Source organism: Erythrolamprus reginae, chromosome 4, assembly GCF_031021105.1.
Source record: "Erythrolamprus reginae isolate rEryReg1 chromosome 4, rEryReg1.hap1, whole genome shotgun sequence".
NCBI classification, from domain to species: Eukaryota; Metazoa; Chordata; class Lepidosauria; order Squamata; family Dipsadidae; genus Erythrolamprus; species Erythrolamprus reginae.
This window is the reverse complement of record NC_091953.1, coordinates 29,823,846-29,839,075: the sequence shown is the minus strand read 5'-3', so window position 1 is coordinate 29,839,075 and position 15,230 is coordinate 29,823,846. Positions and strand designations below refer to the sequence as shown.

Here is a 15,230-nt window from a genome sequence, read left to right as displayed (position 1 = left end):
CAAGATTCAAAGATTTACCTTAATTATGAGCTAAGCTAGAATGTATGTTGAGTCTCATGTAAACATTCCTTGCTGCTACTTGGTTTTCTTAATCGGTTTGTGATTTTTTTTAAAAAAAATCAACAACAAAATAAATACATGTTTGAATTTCTCCTAATATACCATCCTCCAACTATTCCAGGTGCCATAATGTTGTAAGAGTAATTTGAACTGTTTCAACTGATGGAAGCCTCTATGTGAAGCTAAGCAGGATTGGGCCTGATTAGAACTTTAATGGAGAGCATCAGGAACCATACTAGGAGGTCAAAAAGATGTCCAGAAGAAGACAATAAGAAACCACTTCTGTGATGCTGCCAATGAAACTCTTGTTTTCCATAAAATTTGACTTGAAGGAGACTTAGGTAAGTTGTGAAAAAAATATGGCATTGCAGAGTTTTTTTGCTTTGTCTTGTTCTCTTTTGTTGCATTTGTAATTTAAGTGTAATAATTCAAATATCCTGTGGAGAAGCCTTTCCAGTGGGACAGTTTTTATATTCAATGAGAAATTGGTAAGGCATTACTGTATAACTGTCATGGGAGGGAACAGAGGAAATTTAGGTTCAGTGATTCAGTGCAATAGGATACAAACTTTGCATACTGCAAGCAGCAATAATCCTCAGAGAGTGCAGACATGTAGATTTGGTCTGTAGGTATTAAAATTATTCTTGGGTAAATTTGCTATTCAAGTCCACTCTGATCTGAAAAAGGATGTTACCCATGTTATTGTTCCACTAAGCTGAAACTATTGTTGGTTACCCTGAAAATTTAAAGTAGACTCTTTTCCAAAAGCCCACAGCATAATACACCAGGAGATGAAGCTTGAAGTTTATTTTTATTTTATTTTATTTATTTATTTATTTATTTTGTCCAATACACAATGAGAGTTTTAGTGGGTATATATATATATATATATACATAGTAAAATACATGATGAAGGTTATAGAGGAGATACTCATAGTAAAATATATCTAAGAAACAATAGAAAAGAAGATATAGTAATAGAACATATCAATGAAAGAATAGAAGAAGAGATATAGGAATAGAAGAAAGGAATAGGAGATATAGGAGAGCAATAGAACAGGGGACGGAAGGCACTCTAGTGCACTTGTACTCGCCCCTTACTGACCTCTTAGGTAAGTAAGTTGTAACCTTGTATCAGAGATGAGTTCTAACTGACCTCGTTGCCGGTCCATTAACTCCCATGCTGCATGGGTGCTCCTTGTGGCCATATGTGGCAAAAAAAATTCAAACAAATTCCCCCCAAAAGCCAAAACCAAGATAGTGATGCATATGCAGTAACGTGAAACTCAGCTTCTGCACATGCGCAAAAGAAAAAAAAATGGGGGGATATCCCCCCCCCAATTCCAAATTTTAAATTCCAAAGATGGCGGCGCCCATGGACCAGAACCATCCGAACTGGTTCCATGACATCATTGTGATATCACTAGCAGTTTGCTACCAATTTGGGTGAACCAGTCCAAACCAGGAGGAACCCACCTCTGTCTTATATGTACTGTGCAGTGGTGGGATTAAAAAAAAATATTACCGGTTCTGTGGGCATGGTTTATCTAGTAAAATAATTTTGCTTCCGCGCATACATAGGAAGCAAAAACGTGCTGAAATCTTGAGAGGGGATGTGCGCAAGTATGAGATTTTAGCAGGTTTTTTTTGCTTCAGCGCATGCACAGAAGCAAAAAAATCACCAGAATTTCACAAGCACGAAACAAGTCTTCTCACAAGATTTTGCTTCTGCGCATGCTCAGGAGGCAAAAAGAATTGTGAAAAATTAAACAAACAAGATGGTGGTGCCCGAAGGGCTGGCACCGGAGCGGTTGTGCACAAATTACGCAACCTGGCAGCTGCTCCCGGTGTGTGGTCTCCTACCGCACCATTAGCAACTCATCCCTGAGACGGAGGTACACTTTTTAAGCAGACAGGAAGCTGCTTCAAGAGCTACTATCCCTGCTAACCCTCAGATTACAAAAATTGAGCTGTGACAAAAGTCAGTAGTTTCTGATTGAATGCTGTAATAATAATATATGCTCGATGATCAACAGCAGTATGATACTGTGAGCTCAGATGGTATCCCTCAACAGCCAGCTACCCAATTCATAAAGCCAAATGTAAAATCTTGATTTATGTGCTCTGTTCATGAGAAGCAGCTATGCAGAGTGCACGTGAGCTATCTCACAATCTCTCCTTTTGAGAGATTTTACGGGCCAGGTTTTGGCATCCAGCTGCGTGATCTCTACCATTAATACCACCTCCCACTTTGGCAGGTGTGTCTAGTTTGCCATGGCTCTCACTGGAGGCTTTCACAATATGTTCATCCTATTCTAATGAATCTCATGTAGCAGATTAGATTCACCTTGTTAACAGTGGATCATCATCTCCTTGCATAACTGATGATAGTGTCCTATATATTGCTTCCTGTTGCAGGTAATTGTCAGGAAAAAAATGTTTTGTGGATTTTTATGTCAATTAGTATGTTCTGGTCTATTGCCTTTCTGAGAATGAATACTTAAATATTAATTGCTATGTTCATGTGGGCATCCCCAGTCTAATCAAGAATTCAGGATGTTTGGATATATTCAGATACTTGGATTTAATTTATGTATTATGATCTCCACACCAGCGTGAATTCAGTTTCCGTAATATTATTCAGTAATGTTGAACTGAGCATGTCAATTAAACTATAAAACTGAATCTTCAACTTATACCATTTGAATTAATTAATTAATAAACATCATGATACATCATTTGCATCATGCTACATCCTCTTTAAAAGGTGCTGTTACTACAAATTACCTGTTGTCATTCTCCATTTTCAGCTGGACCTGCCCCCCAAAATTTCAAGATGCCACCTTGAAATTGCTAGGAAATTATGTAAATACGTATTCTAACTTGCTATTCTGTGGTAAAAATATCTGATATAAATGATAAATAATGTCATTGGGGAATCTGATTTATGTGATAATGGTTACTAGCTGAGAAATTCTATAAATGGACATGATAGATTAATGAGGGGAAAATGCATTGCTGATCAAATAGAATCTCCATGATAATTTTTTTGAACTTCATGGCAGTGTTTGTTACCATCGATCGAAGGATCTTTTCAATCAACCATTTCATGCTAAAAAACATTTTAAAATGCTCCTTTTTCCCTCTGGCATGGCAAAATCTGCTTCTTTTGTTGCATTTTGCTCCCTTCAGCTTGCATAGCGCCATAACCTCAGGCCTGAGGAGAGGCGGGTGCAGCCATTACATTGTTCCGGGGCCCAGGGAGCTCAAAGGGGGCCCATGAAGGGGAAATTTTTTTAAAAAAATTACAATTTTTTTAAAAATCCCCTCAGAGAATGTGGACAACGTTCCTTCCTTCTATAAACCACCTGCCTCAACAAAAAGCTTGTGGGGCCTCAGTTGTGTCTTGCTTGCAAGATCTTGAAGCTTGGTTTTTTTTGTGTGTGTGTGTGTTTTTTGGGGGGGGGGGTGTTTGTTTTTTTGTTTTTTTGTCCTCCACCTCAGAAGGAAAAGTCAGGGAACTTTCCTAGCTATCCAGCTAGCTGTATGCCCACGGAGAAGCAGTTTCCTTTGTAGGCCCGCCCATCCCTGCTTCAAGCCGAGAGTCAGTTTTATAATCTGCCATCTGCCTTAAATCTCTTCTCCATTGAATGGATGTGGAGGCAAGCAGTCTGCCAGGCAAATCCTGACACAATGAGAGTATGGGTGCTCTGCTAACTGGATGGCCCTGGAGGGGGAAAGTGGGCCATATTGGACCACGGCCTTGCTATTTTTTCCAAAGGACACTTTCTGAGGCCTTCTGCATTGCTGTCAGGAGCTGAGGCTCCCGGCAACAACGGAGTGGACAAGCTCTACAAAGCATGCCAAAGCTGCACCAGCATCCGTCAGCACTAGAAGCAGTGCCCAAAGTTTGCTCTGCCTTGCTGGGCCAGATCCCTCCCTGCTCAGATTTGCCTCCACTTCCCACTCCCCTTGCAGTGAATGGTTTAAAGACTTGTCCCTGAGCCGCATGGCTGTTAGGTGATTGGCTGCCACCTCAGGCCTGCCTGCCCGCTCTCTCATTCACCCCTTGATGCTGGCTTTTGCTCACTTCAGGGGAAACCGAAGGAGGGGATAATAGAGGGCCCAGCAGAAGCTTTGCGGCTGACTGGCTTGCGGCCAGCCTGAGCATCAAAGCATTTGATAAGTGGTCAAAGCAATGGAAACTGCAGTTTAATGTTTCCAAATGTAAAATAATGCACTTGGGCAAAAGGAACCCTCAATCTGAGTATTGTATTGGCAGTTCTGTGTTAGCAAAAAATTCAGAAGAGAAGGATTTAGGGGTAGTGATTTCTGACAGTCTCAAAATGGGTGAACAGTGTAGTCAGGCGGTAGGGAAAGCGAGTAGAATGCTTGGCTGCATAGCTAGAGGTATAACAAGCAGGAAGAGGGAGATTGTGATTCCGCGGTATAGAGCGCTAGTGAGACCACATTTGGAATAGTGCGTTCAGTTTTAGAGACCTCATCTACAAAAAGATATTGATCAAATTGAACGGGTCCAAAGACGGGCTACAAAAATGGTGGAAGGTCTTAAGCATAAAACATAGCAGGACTCAATCTGTATAGTCTGGAGGACAGAAGGGAAGTGGGGGGCATGATCGTAACATTTAAATATGTTAAAGGGTTAAATAAGGTTCAGGAGAGAAGTGCTTTTAATAGGAAACAAGGGAGCACAATCTGAGGTTAGTTGGGGGAAAGATCAGAAGCAACGTGAGAATATATTATTTTACTGAAAGAGTAATAGATGCTTGGAACAAACTTCCAGCAGACTTTGTTGGTAAATCCACAGTACCTGAATTTAAACATGCCTGGGAATAAATATATATCCATCCTAAGATAAAATACAAGAAATAGTATAAGGGCAGCCTAGATGGACCATGACGTCTTTTCTGCCTTCAATCTTCTATGTTTCTATACATACACATGTCAAGATCTGTGACATGTGTGACATTATTGATTTATGTGTCCATGTGTAGGTGAAAGGGGCCCATATTAGTCTTGTTCCAACACTTAATAATCTCTTGGTGGCCCTGTACAAGCTTCTTTCTAATTTCTTATACAAACTATTGGAAGTAGAATCTTTTAATAGTCTGTGCTAAAGCGTCATCAGAATGAAAATTATATATAGCTTTTCCTTTGATCCACTAATTAGAAAATCACTTTGGAACTTCTGAACAATATCTGGATGTTGTTTTGAGATGAGCCACACTAAAGGTCAATCCAAGTAAGAGAGAGATAATTATGATGGCCATTGCTTTTGGTATATGAGTCTGATACTCCATAATATTATTTCACTTCTAAAGAACCATGTTCAAAGCTTCAGGATAGTTCTGGACTTAGAAATATCTGTGAAATCATAAATGAAGACAGTGGTGAGTAGTGCATTTTAGCCGGTTAAACTAATATGGTATGGTCACACTCAGAATCCCAGCGGCCGATAAGGTCCCACAGAGTTGGCCTTCTCTGGGTCCCGTCGACCAAACAATGTCATTTGGCGAGCCCCAGGGGAAGAGCCTTCTCTGTAGCGGCCCCGGCCCTCTGGAATCAACTCCCCCCGGAGATTAGAACGGCCCCCAACCTCCTTGTCTTTTGCAAGTTACTCAAGATCCACCTATATCGCCAGACATGGGGGAATTAAGACATCTCCCCCAGGCTTTCTTATATTTTATGTTTGGTATGTATGTGTTGTATGGTTTTTAAATTGTTGGGTTTTTTAATGTAATTTTATTATTAGATTTATTCCATTGTTATACTGTTTTTATTGTTGTTGTGAGCTGCCCTGAGTCTTCGGAGAAGGGCGGCATACAAATCTAATAAATTGAATTGAATTGAATTGAATTGAATTAGATTGTAATATAACACTAGATTCTCTTTGAAGGTTTTGGAAGTGTCGCCTGGTGCAAAATGTATCATATTTGTACCATAAGACACACCTTTTTCCTCCCTAAAAATGTGCATCTTATACTCTGAGTGTAAATTTTTCTAAGGTTTTTTTTTCAGCCCTAACAAGTGCTAACAATCTTTCCAGCTCTTACCAGCTTGCAGGCTTTTTCATTGTTACTCACTCCGAGTAAGGTTTTTTAAAGCCCTAACCAGAGGTTAAAATAATGTCTAAAGACAGTGGTGGGCTGTAGGTGCACCTGTGTTTTGGCATGCGCAGAAGCAAAAAAACCCTCAATGAAACATGGGCACACCTGCGGCTCCGTGTGCAATTTTGCTACCTTCACAGGTACAGAAGCAAAATTGCGCTAGCCCCACAAGCACTTACAAGCCGCCATGGCGAGCGCAATTAAGCATTCCAGCTAGTAGCCCACTGGCTAAAGACTATACTAAGGACACTAACCAGATGAATACCTGGTAGGTAGATTTTTCCCCATATTTTCCTCCCAAAAAACTAAGGTTGCCTTATATGCCAGTGCATCTTATACTCCGAAAAATACAGTACTACATACATAGATAACAGTTAAATGATGTAAAGGCCATATGTGTTCCCAATGAGCTTATAGAATAGAATAGAATAGAATAGAATTTTATTGGCCAAGTGTGATTGGACACACAAGGAATTTGTCTTGGTGCATATGCTCTCAGCGTACATAAAATAAAATATACATTTGTCAAGAATCATGTGGTATAACACTTAATGATTGTCATAGGGGTCAAATAAGCAATGAAGAAGCAATATTAATAAAAATCTTAGGATATAAGCAACAAGTTACAGTCATACAGTCAACATGGGAGGAAATGGGTGATAGGAATGATGAGAAAAACTAGTAGAATAGAAGTGCAGATTTAGTAGAAAGTCTGACAGTGTTGAGGGAATTATTTGTTTAGTAGAGTGATGGCGTTCAGAAAAAAACTGTTCTTGTGTCTTATATATGTCTCCAAGAAATAATCTTAGAGTTCTCTTTTTAATATCAGTTCCTGAGAACTTGAAAAATAACCAATCATCAGAGGTGAGCGATGGTTTCACTCACTATAACGAGTTTAGTAACCTTATGAAGCTGCATTGTCAGTAAAAAGCAATTCTCCTCCAATAGCTCCTTCAGTAGCTTTACAAAACACAATTGAAGAATTAAACAAAGTTGCCCTAACAGCAACTTTCAGAGATAAGCATTTGATTTAAATGTTACACTAATATGAAAATGGCACTTGAGCTGGGCTCTGTGTCTCTTCACATTCACACAGCATGTTGTTATCCACTAAAAGCTTCCACTTGAGTATATTGATCTTACATTGAAACACTCCAACCGCAGTCTATTCAGGGTCCTCGAAGTAGTATAAGAGAAGTTGGATCCTTTAGCTATAACCACCTTTAATGTTATTTCTTGCTCAATGATCTCCTGCCTCCATCTTTTAGCAAAGCTTTTCCTATATGTGAGTTGGCGGGTTTGGGGCAGATGTTCATTCAGAGGAGTATCAAGGATCATTTTCTTGCTAAGTTCTTTCGGCATCTGCTGTTACCTCTCTCCTGCTCTTAAGTGGGGCATTGCCAGTGAGGGTAGTATATTTTTTTCAATTGATATAGATTTGAGACATCCTCTTACTAAGTGTACTGCTTCACTGATGTCAATGTCAACTTGTTTTATGTGTGAAAATGTATTCTGTATATTCTACTCCAGAGATACTCAAGGCCAAATCTGATGTGAACAACTTAGATCAGGGGTGAGCAAAGCTATTATACCTCATCAAAAATTGCCAGCCGCTGTTATATCATCACATGGATGAATATACAGTGGTACCTCTACCTATGAACACCTCTACTTATGAACTTTTCTAGATAAGAACCGGGTGTTCCAAATTTTTTTGCCTCTTCTCAAGAACAATTTTCCACTTACAAACCCATGCCTCCGAAACTGTAACAGGAAAAGACAGGGAGAAGCCTCTGTGGGGCCTCTCTAGGAAATAGACTAAGGGCAGACTAGATGGACCATGAGGTCTTTTTCTGACGTCAGTCTTCTATGTTTCTATGTTTCTATCTCCTGGGAGGAAACAGGGCTGGAAAAAGTGAGCAGAAGCCTCTGTGGGGCCTCTCTGGGAATCTCCTGGGAGGAAACAGGGTCAGAAAAGGTGGGGAGAATCTCTATGGGGCCTCTTTAGGAATCTCTTGGGAGAAAATAGGACCCCTCCCTATGGTTTCCCCAATCACATGCATTATTTGCTTTTGCATTGATTTCGATGGGGAAAATTGCTTCTTTTTACAAACTTTTGTACTTAAGAACCTGGTCATGGAACGAATTAAGCTAGTAAGTAGAGGTACTTGTATTTGTGCTTTCAGGATTAGTTGATTGCTTGTATATATCTTGTACAATGTTGGATATAATACACTTCCTTTTGGCAGATCATTATTCTGCCTCCTCCATCTATTGTTCTTACCACTGAGTAGCACATAGAATCTCCAGTTCTGGAGTGCCAATGACTCTGGTTAGCTTATTATCTCTGGTGATGTTATTTAATTTGTGTAGCAATATCCTATGGTTTACAGTTCATATATTGCAATTAAGTTGATAAAAGCCACTCTAGTAATTGGTTTTCTTTCAAAACCATCCTCAATATGTTGTGTAAGGTTTAAGATTTGACCACAACATGTTCTCCCTAGTCTAAAACCTGCTTGCTCCCTTACCTTTTCATCAATAAATTTTTGAAGTACGGTTGAGAATCATACATTCCAATGCCTTGTAGAGATGCATAAGAGTGATATTGGTCAGTAATTTTTCAGATCATCTGGGTTTCAGTAAAGACAGCAATTCTAGCCTGCCACCCTCCCAATTTTGGGATCTTAAATTTGGCTGTTCATCAATTGCCTTTATTATTTTTACAAACAACGTAAGGTGGCAAACATTTCCCATGAGTATTCGTGCCTTAATCACCACACCAATGAATGAATGAATGAATGAATGAATGAATGAATGAATGAATGAATGAAATATTCTCATTGAATACTTTGTTCTGTACAAAGTTGAATGTGCTGACAACATGTGAAATTTATTGTCAATCAGTGTTGCTGCCTAAGTGGACAGATTGATTTCACAGAAGTTTGATTTACTTGGAGTTATATTGTGTTGTTTAAGTGTTTCCTTTATTTTTTGAGCAGTATATTATTGTTTATTATAAGACAAAAACTACGCAAAGATGGATTTATATATATATATAGTTAAATGTAAATTAAACGAGGGACAAATGTAAAAGGATATGGGATAATTGTCAAATAAGCAGATTTAAAAATATTTTCTAAATGTTTAATAAAAATATGTTAAAGAAAGAAACATTAAACGTTTTAAAAGATGAGCTTTCATTGAACTGTAATGCGGTAGGCACTACAGTGGTACCTCGACATATGAGTTTAATTCGTTCCAGACCCGAGCTCGTAAGTCGATCAACTCGCATCTCGAATGAATGCCCTTAGACTTTGTTTTTTGCGCCAAGACAACTGGAAGCAAGGAGATTCTTGCGCCACCTAGTGGAAGCTTGGCTCGGGTGTCGAACAGAAATTTCGCTCGCGCCGCGGCTCGTAACTTGGAATACTCGCATGTGGAGCAGCTCGTATCTAGAGGTACTACTGTATTCTGGAATTCCTGCTAGAATGACATTGAGAGAAATGATCACATATTTTTACCATACACAAATATGCAGCTTTGGATTAACAAATCATCAGATCAAATCTTTATTATGGCATATTATGTTATCACTTGTCTCCTTCTCTGAATGCTCATGCCAGTGCTTAGCTGTCTATGATGACCTTGATAAGCTGACCCTATAAAACCATATGGGGCAGCATTTCACATGCTGCGGTGTCATCTTGTGCATTTTAAACTTACATGCACAGTTTTAATTTAGTTTGTATTCCTCTGGACTTTAAACTTGGATGGCCACATCAACCAAATTTTTGAAAAATCTTGTTTTTCAATATTTTTTCCTTCTGTTATTAGCAAACACAGTATTCCCATGGATACATATTGCCTGAATATATGTTTTTGCAGGAGGCTTGGGGTTAAAATGACGTTTATGTTCCAAGGTTGAAATTCAAACCTTTAAATATCGATTCTGCCATAGAAAGTCTGTGTAAAATGTAATGGAGGATCGATGACTGAAATTAAGTAAGGACATGTTTTAATCAGAAATTGGCTCTCAAGAAGCTTCCAGACATCATATTGAAGGCATCCATCATGTGCTGGTGAATTTTATTAAAGGTTCTTAGCCGTGGAACAATTATTTGTTTTGGGAAGATTGTTAAAGAGAAAAAAGCACAGGAAAAAGAATATTAAAAATAAGAGAGAAAAGTTGCTGAAAAGTTTCTAGTTCTGCCTTTCCAAACCTCATCTATCATTTACAATCCCTGCTATCTCTTCTGTTCCTGGGTCCATTTCAATTCCACAATTACACTAATTATTGACTATTCATCTCCTATGATTATGTATCATTATATTCACTGTTTTTCCATACCACTAAAAAAACCAATTTATGTTATAACATATCTTCATATTTCGGCTAGTATTTAAATTGGCTGAAAAAGATTGAAACTAAAAGCCTAATATAAAAAGTTACAAATGCAATTAAACTTTAGTCTGCGACCGTAATAAAAATTGATTGGGGAAATGGGAATTAAACTTTGCAAAAAATATTTTTTTTTAAAAATCCAACTATTAAAAATCTGACAAACACTCTTTACACATTTCCTAGTTGTATTGAGATTAGGGACTTTATTTACTGCCAAGGAGTTGCATTCTTTCTTCCACATATTAAATAGAGGGACTTGTGACACAAGGGAAATCTCTGAATGGTGTGTCTCTGCAGATTTTAACACTGTACAGCTTTCAGTTGGAAGAAGCAGTCAATTACTTACTCAGGACCCAAGGTTATATGTCAAAGTATTTGCTAGGAAATAGAAACAAAAGCAAGCAGCAACTTGGCACTTTGTACCTACAATCAAAGAAAAGGAGAAAACACACTGAAATCTTGCCAATTTCACTCTTTTGCCAATTTGTTGTCTATTGCTGAGACTGGGCTACTGCAAATCCTGGAATTGTTCCCAAAAAATACAGAAGGTCAATACAACGAAATCCTAGTAGCATTCTTTCCATTCCTGCCTCTATAATAAGAGTGTCAAACTCAAATTGTCATGGCGGTGTAAGGACTTTTTCCCCTTTCGCTAAATTGGATGTGGGTATGGCCAGCGTATGATCAGGGCCACCGATAGGCCAGTATTACTGCTACTGCATCAGGGGCCCGGCCAAATTGAAAAATGGGGGGATGCCAAAAACTCTCCAACCCCGATTGCGATGGGGAAAAGCGCGCCAAGTTGAGCGAAAGGACCAGAGACACCTTGCCGAACTCTGCCTCTGCAGAGCTTCTCCGACCGTGACCTTCCCACCCCCGGCGAGGAAAGAAGGCAGGGAGGCCGGCAGACAGGCAGGGAGCCCCAATGGCAGCCGTGGAAGGAGGAGCTACCGCGGGGGTGGCTCGGCCCGCCGGAATCCAAGCTGCGCTGCTGGGGAAGCACAATTGGGGAAGCCGGGAGTGGGCTGAGCCCGGCCGGCTTCTCCGCCGGCCTTGTGTCCCCCCGAGGATTGCGAGGGCAAGAGAGCCGCGCCGGAGAGTCTGAGGCTGGTTTTAGCCGTGAGGTTCGGCATCCAAACAGGCTGCCTGTAGTTCTCTCACGAGGGCCTCTCCTTGGCAACCGGCCGCTGCAGCTCTCTGGGATGTGAACGGAGGTTTTCCCATGTTCATGTGATAGCGGAGGATGCCCAAGCTCTTGGGAGTCTTAAAACGGCATGTCCCCAACTTTAATAAACTGGAATACCAAACAAATTAAAAAAGAAAAAAAAACAGGGAGGTCGAGGGCTACTTTTTTCTAAAAGGGGAGGAATTAATATTAGGGCATATTTTCATTAAGCATCAAGTAGGAATAAGAGAAGGTAACTAGACGGAGCTTAAATGTATGGAATGGAATGGAATGGATTGGAATAGAATAGAATAGAACAGAATAGAATAGGAAATTTATTGGTCAAATGTGATTTAACAAAATGACTCATATTATTAATCTGTCAAACAAGTGTAACTTGTTGTAGTGGCAGGGTTTAAATTTTTTTTGTGAAAGGTAAATTTAATACATAATTGGTATGTCGCAAAATAAAGTAGTTTTAAAATGTGGGGGCCCAGACACTTAGGCTGTATGGGGCCCCAAAATTCCTGATGGCGGCCCTGCGTATGATACATCCAGCCTGCGGGCCAGGAGTTTGACAGTCCTGCACCAGAACAACAAAACCATGTGTATAACTACTACAAAAAATAGATGCCAAAAAGGCCACTTGTCCACGTTCCAAATAGCCCCTGAGAAATAAATCAAGTCCCAGTCCAATTCTCTCAATCAGAGCTCGATTTATTAACAGAACCATGTTGGCTATCCCATAGGTAATCCGATTCTGAATAGTCCCCAGAATCCCACCTAGGTTAAGGTTCATCTTACATCCCCCACACCCACAAGTTCATCATGAGAGCCAGTCCGTGTGCAGGGGTTTATCAACTTCCTCTTCTCTTCAGTTCAGGCAGAACAAACGTGACCTTGGCTCGGAGAAAGGAATCTTTGGTTGTGCCTAGTAATTTGCCCCCCTGACTACTCACTACCCCTCCCATCCCCCCCCCCCCTTATGCTGTGACAGGCCGAACTCTCTAACTCCACATGAAGGCTTCGGCAATATGCTATCCTTGTACCTTTACACATTATTGGTTCTTAATAGTAAAACAAGCAAGGATGTCTTAACAGTTGCATGGGTTCCCTACCAACTTCCTTACTCAGGAAAAACAATTTCAGGAACTGCGACAATTCAAGAACGAGCCTCAATTGAATTTTGTTTTGTTTTGTGTTTTGCGCTGATGTCTCATGGTGCTGTCACTTCATTTAACACGGTGTTTCTCAATTTTGGTAAATTTAAGAAATGTGGACTTCAATTCCCAGAAGTCCCCAGCAAGCATGGGGAATTCTAGCAGAAGGAAATTGGGTTTAATCCAAAATGAATGCATGCAGCATTAAGACATCAAAACATTTTAATCTTATAGCCTTGATTTAAAGAGTTTAAAATGTGAAGTAGAATGGGCTCATGGCAGTATGAAAAACTCCGAGTTTACCATGTGAAGTCTGTAACTAAATGTTCTGATGGAAATACTGTGTTATTCCTGATTTTTTAAAAAAAAAATCTTAGAGATACATTCTCTATATGTGAAGAGTATTAAATTGACATAATGGGAAGTGTGCTCACTATTGCTTTGGGTAATTAAGATTTAATTTTGTGTTTAAGAAATGAGGTTTCTTAAATAAGATTTAACTCTTTCATATGTCTTTTTCAATCTGGTTTTTTTTTGTGTGTGTGTGGGTGTATGCATGCACACGCACAACTAATGCCCCCCCCCCTTGTTTCCATTTTAAAAGAATAAAATTGTGTTGTCATCAGTGCTAGCAAATCTGTTTTTGTGTGTACTGTATATTTCTATTTTAATCTATAATATCAAGAAACGTTAAGTATTAATTAGTAGTGGGTAAAACAAGACACAAGAGAAATATTTGTTTGGGCTTCACAATGAAGTAATGGGCAACAGGTTCTAAAATTAACTACTGCCCTACAGAATTTAAAAACCTCCATAATATCACATTTTCCTTTCTTTTACTAAGATAGTATAGACTCTATTGCTCCATAGGCTTTTGTGTCTATGAAGCACCAGAAAGGAATGGAAAGAAGTCAATTGAAATACCCATAGTTTTGGGCTGTATGGCCCTTCATGGCACCGGACAAGATTATCTCAGGGACCGCCTTCTGCTGCACAAATCCCAGCGACCAGTTAGGTCCCACAGAGTGGGCCTTCTCCGGGTCCCATCAACTAAACAATGTCGTTTGGCAGGACCCAGGGGAAGAGCCTTCTCTGTGGCGGCCCCGGCCCTTTGGAACCAACTCCCCCCAGAGATTAGAATTGCCCCCACCCTCCTCGCCTTTCGTAAGCTTCTTAAAACCCACCGCTGCCGCCAGGCATGGGGGAACTGAGATATTCTTTCCCCCTAGGCCTTTACAATTTACGCATGGTATGTTTGTATGTATGTTTGGTTTTATAATAAGGTTTTTTTAAGTTATTTTAGTATTGGATTGGATTGTTACATGCTGTTTTTTTATCACTGTTGTTAGCCGCCCTGAGTCTAGGGAGAGGGGCGGCATACAAATCCAATAAATAAATAAATAAGTATGTAGAATGTCCATACTATCGTATTTCTTCTAAGCATGAACAAAATGTTATTCTGTAGCTCATAAGAACTATGATTATGGTGATATTCCTTTGAAGGCAGTTGAATTTATACAGATTATACTCTGTGTCTCTTCCAGAGGTATAGTTTCTACTTGACAGGAATGTGGAAGGCAGGCTGCCAAGAAGTTGCTAAATATACATGTTCAGCACTTGAAGAAATTCTCAGGGAACCTCAAATCCCAGCTGATTCCAAGAAAGCCAAGGGACCAGGGATCTACCAACCACTTCCTGTTCCTCAGAGCAATTGGTGCCAAGGAATGCCCTCTGCTGTGACGGATTACTGGTGAGTGTCATTTGGAACAGTGCAATGCAGACGAAGTGCTTGCCTTCAAGGGAGAGAAGGCTGGGGTTCTGAATCACATATTTTGCACATGAATTATGTTTAAATAGAATTACTAATCTCTTCCATCACCGGGCAGTTTTCTGCTTCTGGTATCATCTGCCCAAACTTTCTCCTCTGTCCCAACGTATAAAGCTTTTTGCTTGTGTAACCTTTTGTAGAGGAATAATAATAATAATAATAATAGTAATAATAATAATGATGATGATGATGATGCTGACAATGACTCTGGCATAAGCCAGTGAAAGTGGTCCCAGTGGTACTTGGCACGCTGGGCGCAGTACCAAAGGATCTCAGCGGACATTTGAAAACCATCGGAATTGACAAAATCTCCATCTGTCAATTGCAAAAGGCCGCTTTACTGGGATCGGCAAACATAATTCGCCGCTACATCACGCAGAAATACGAAATCCAGCATAGTGATCTCGTTTGCTGTGTTGTACTGACATAATAATAATAATAATAATAATAATAATAATAATAATAATATATAATTAGATTTGTA

At 39.7% G+C, this 15,230-nt stretch overlaps 1 protein-coding gene across 1 annotated transcript in view; it reads left to right on the top strand.

Annotated features, from left to right (window-relative positions):
• The window catches only part of LOC139167259 (galactosylgalactosylxylosylprotein 3-beta-glucuronosyltransferase 1-like), a 74,238-nt gene that overhangs the window by 41,636 nt on the left and 17,372 nt on the right, over positions 1–15,230 (top strand). Inside the window, exons 2-3 of the mRNA XM_070751708.1 lie at positions 182–401; positions 14,463–14,668. The gene's annotated coding sequence lies outside the window, so the exon portion shown is untranslated. The remainder of the gene's footprint in view (positions 1–181; positions 402–14,462; positions 14,669–15,230) is intronic.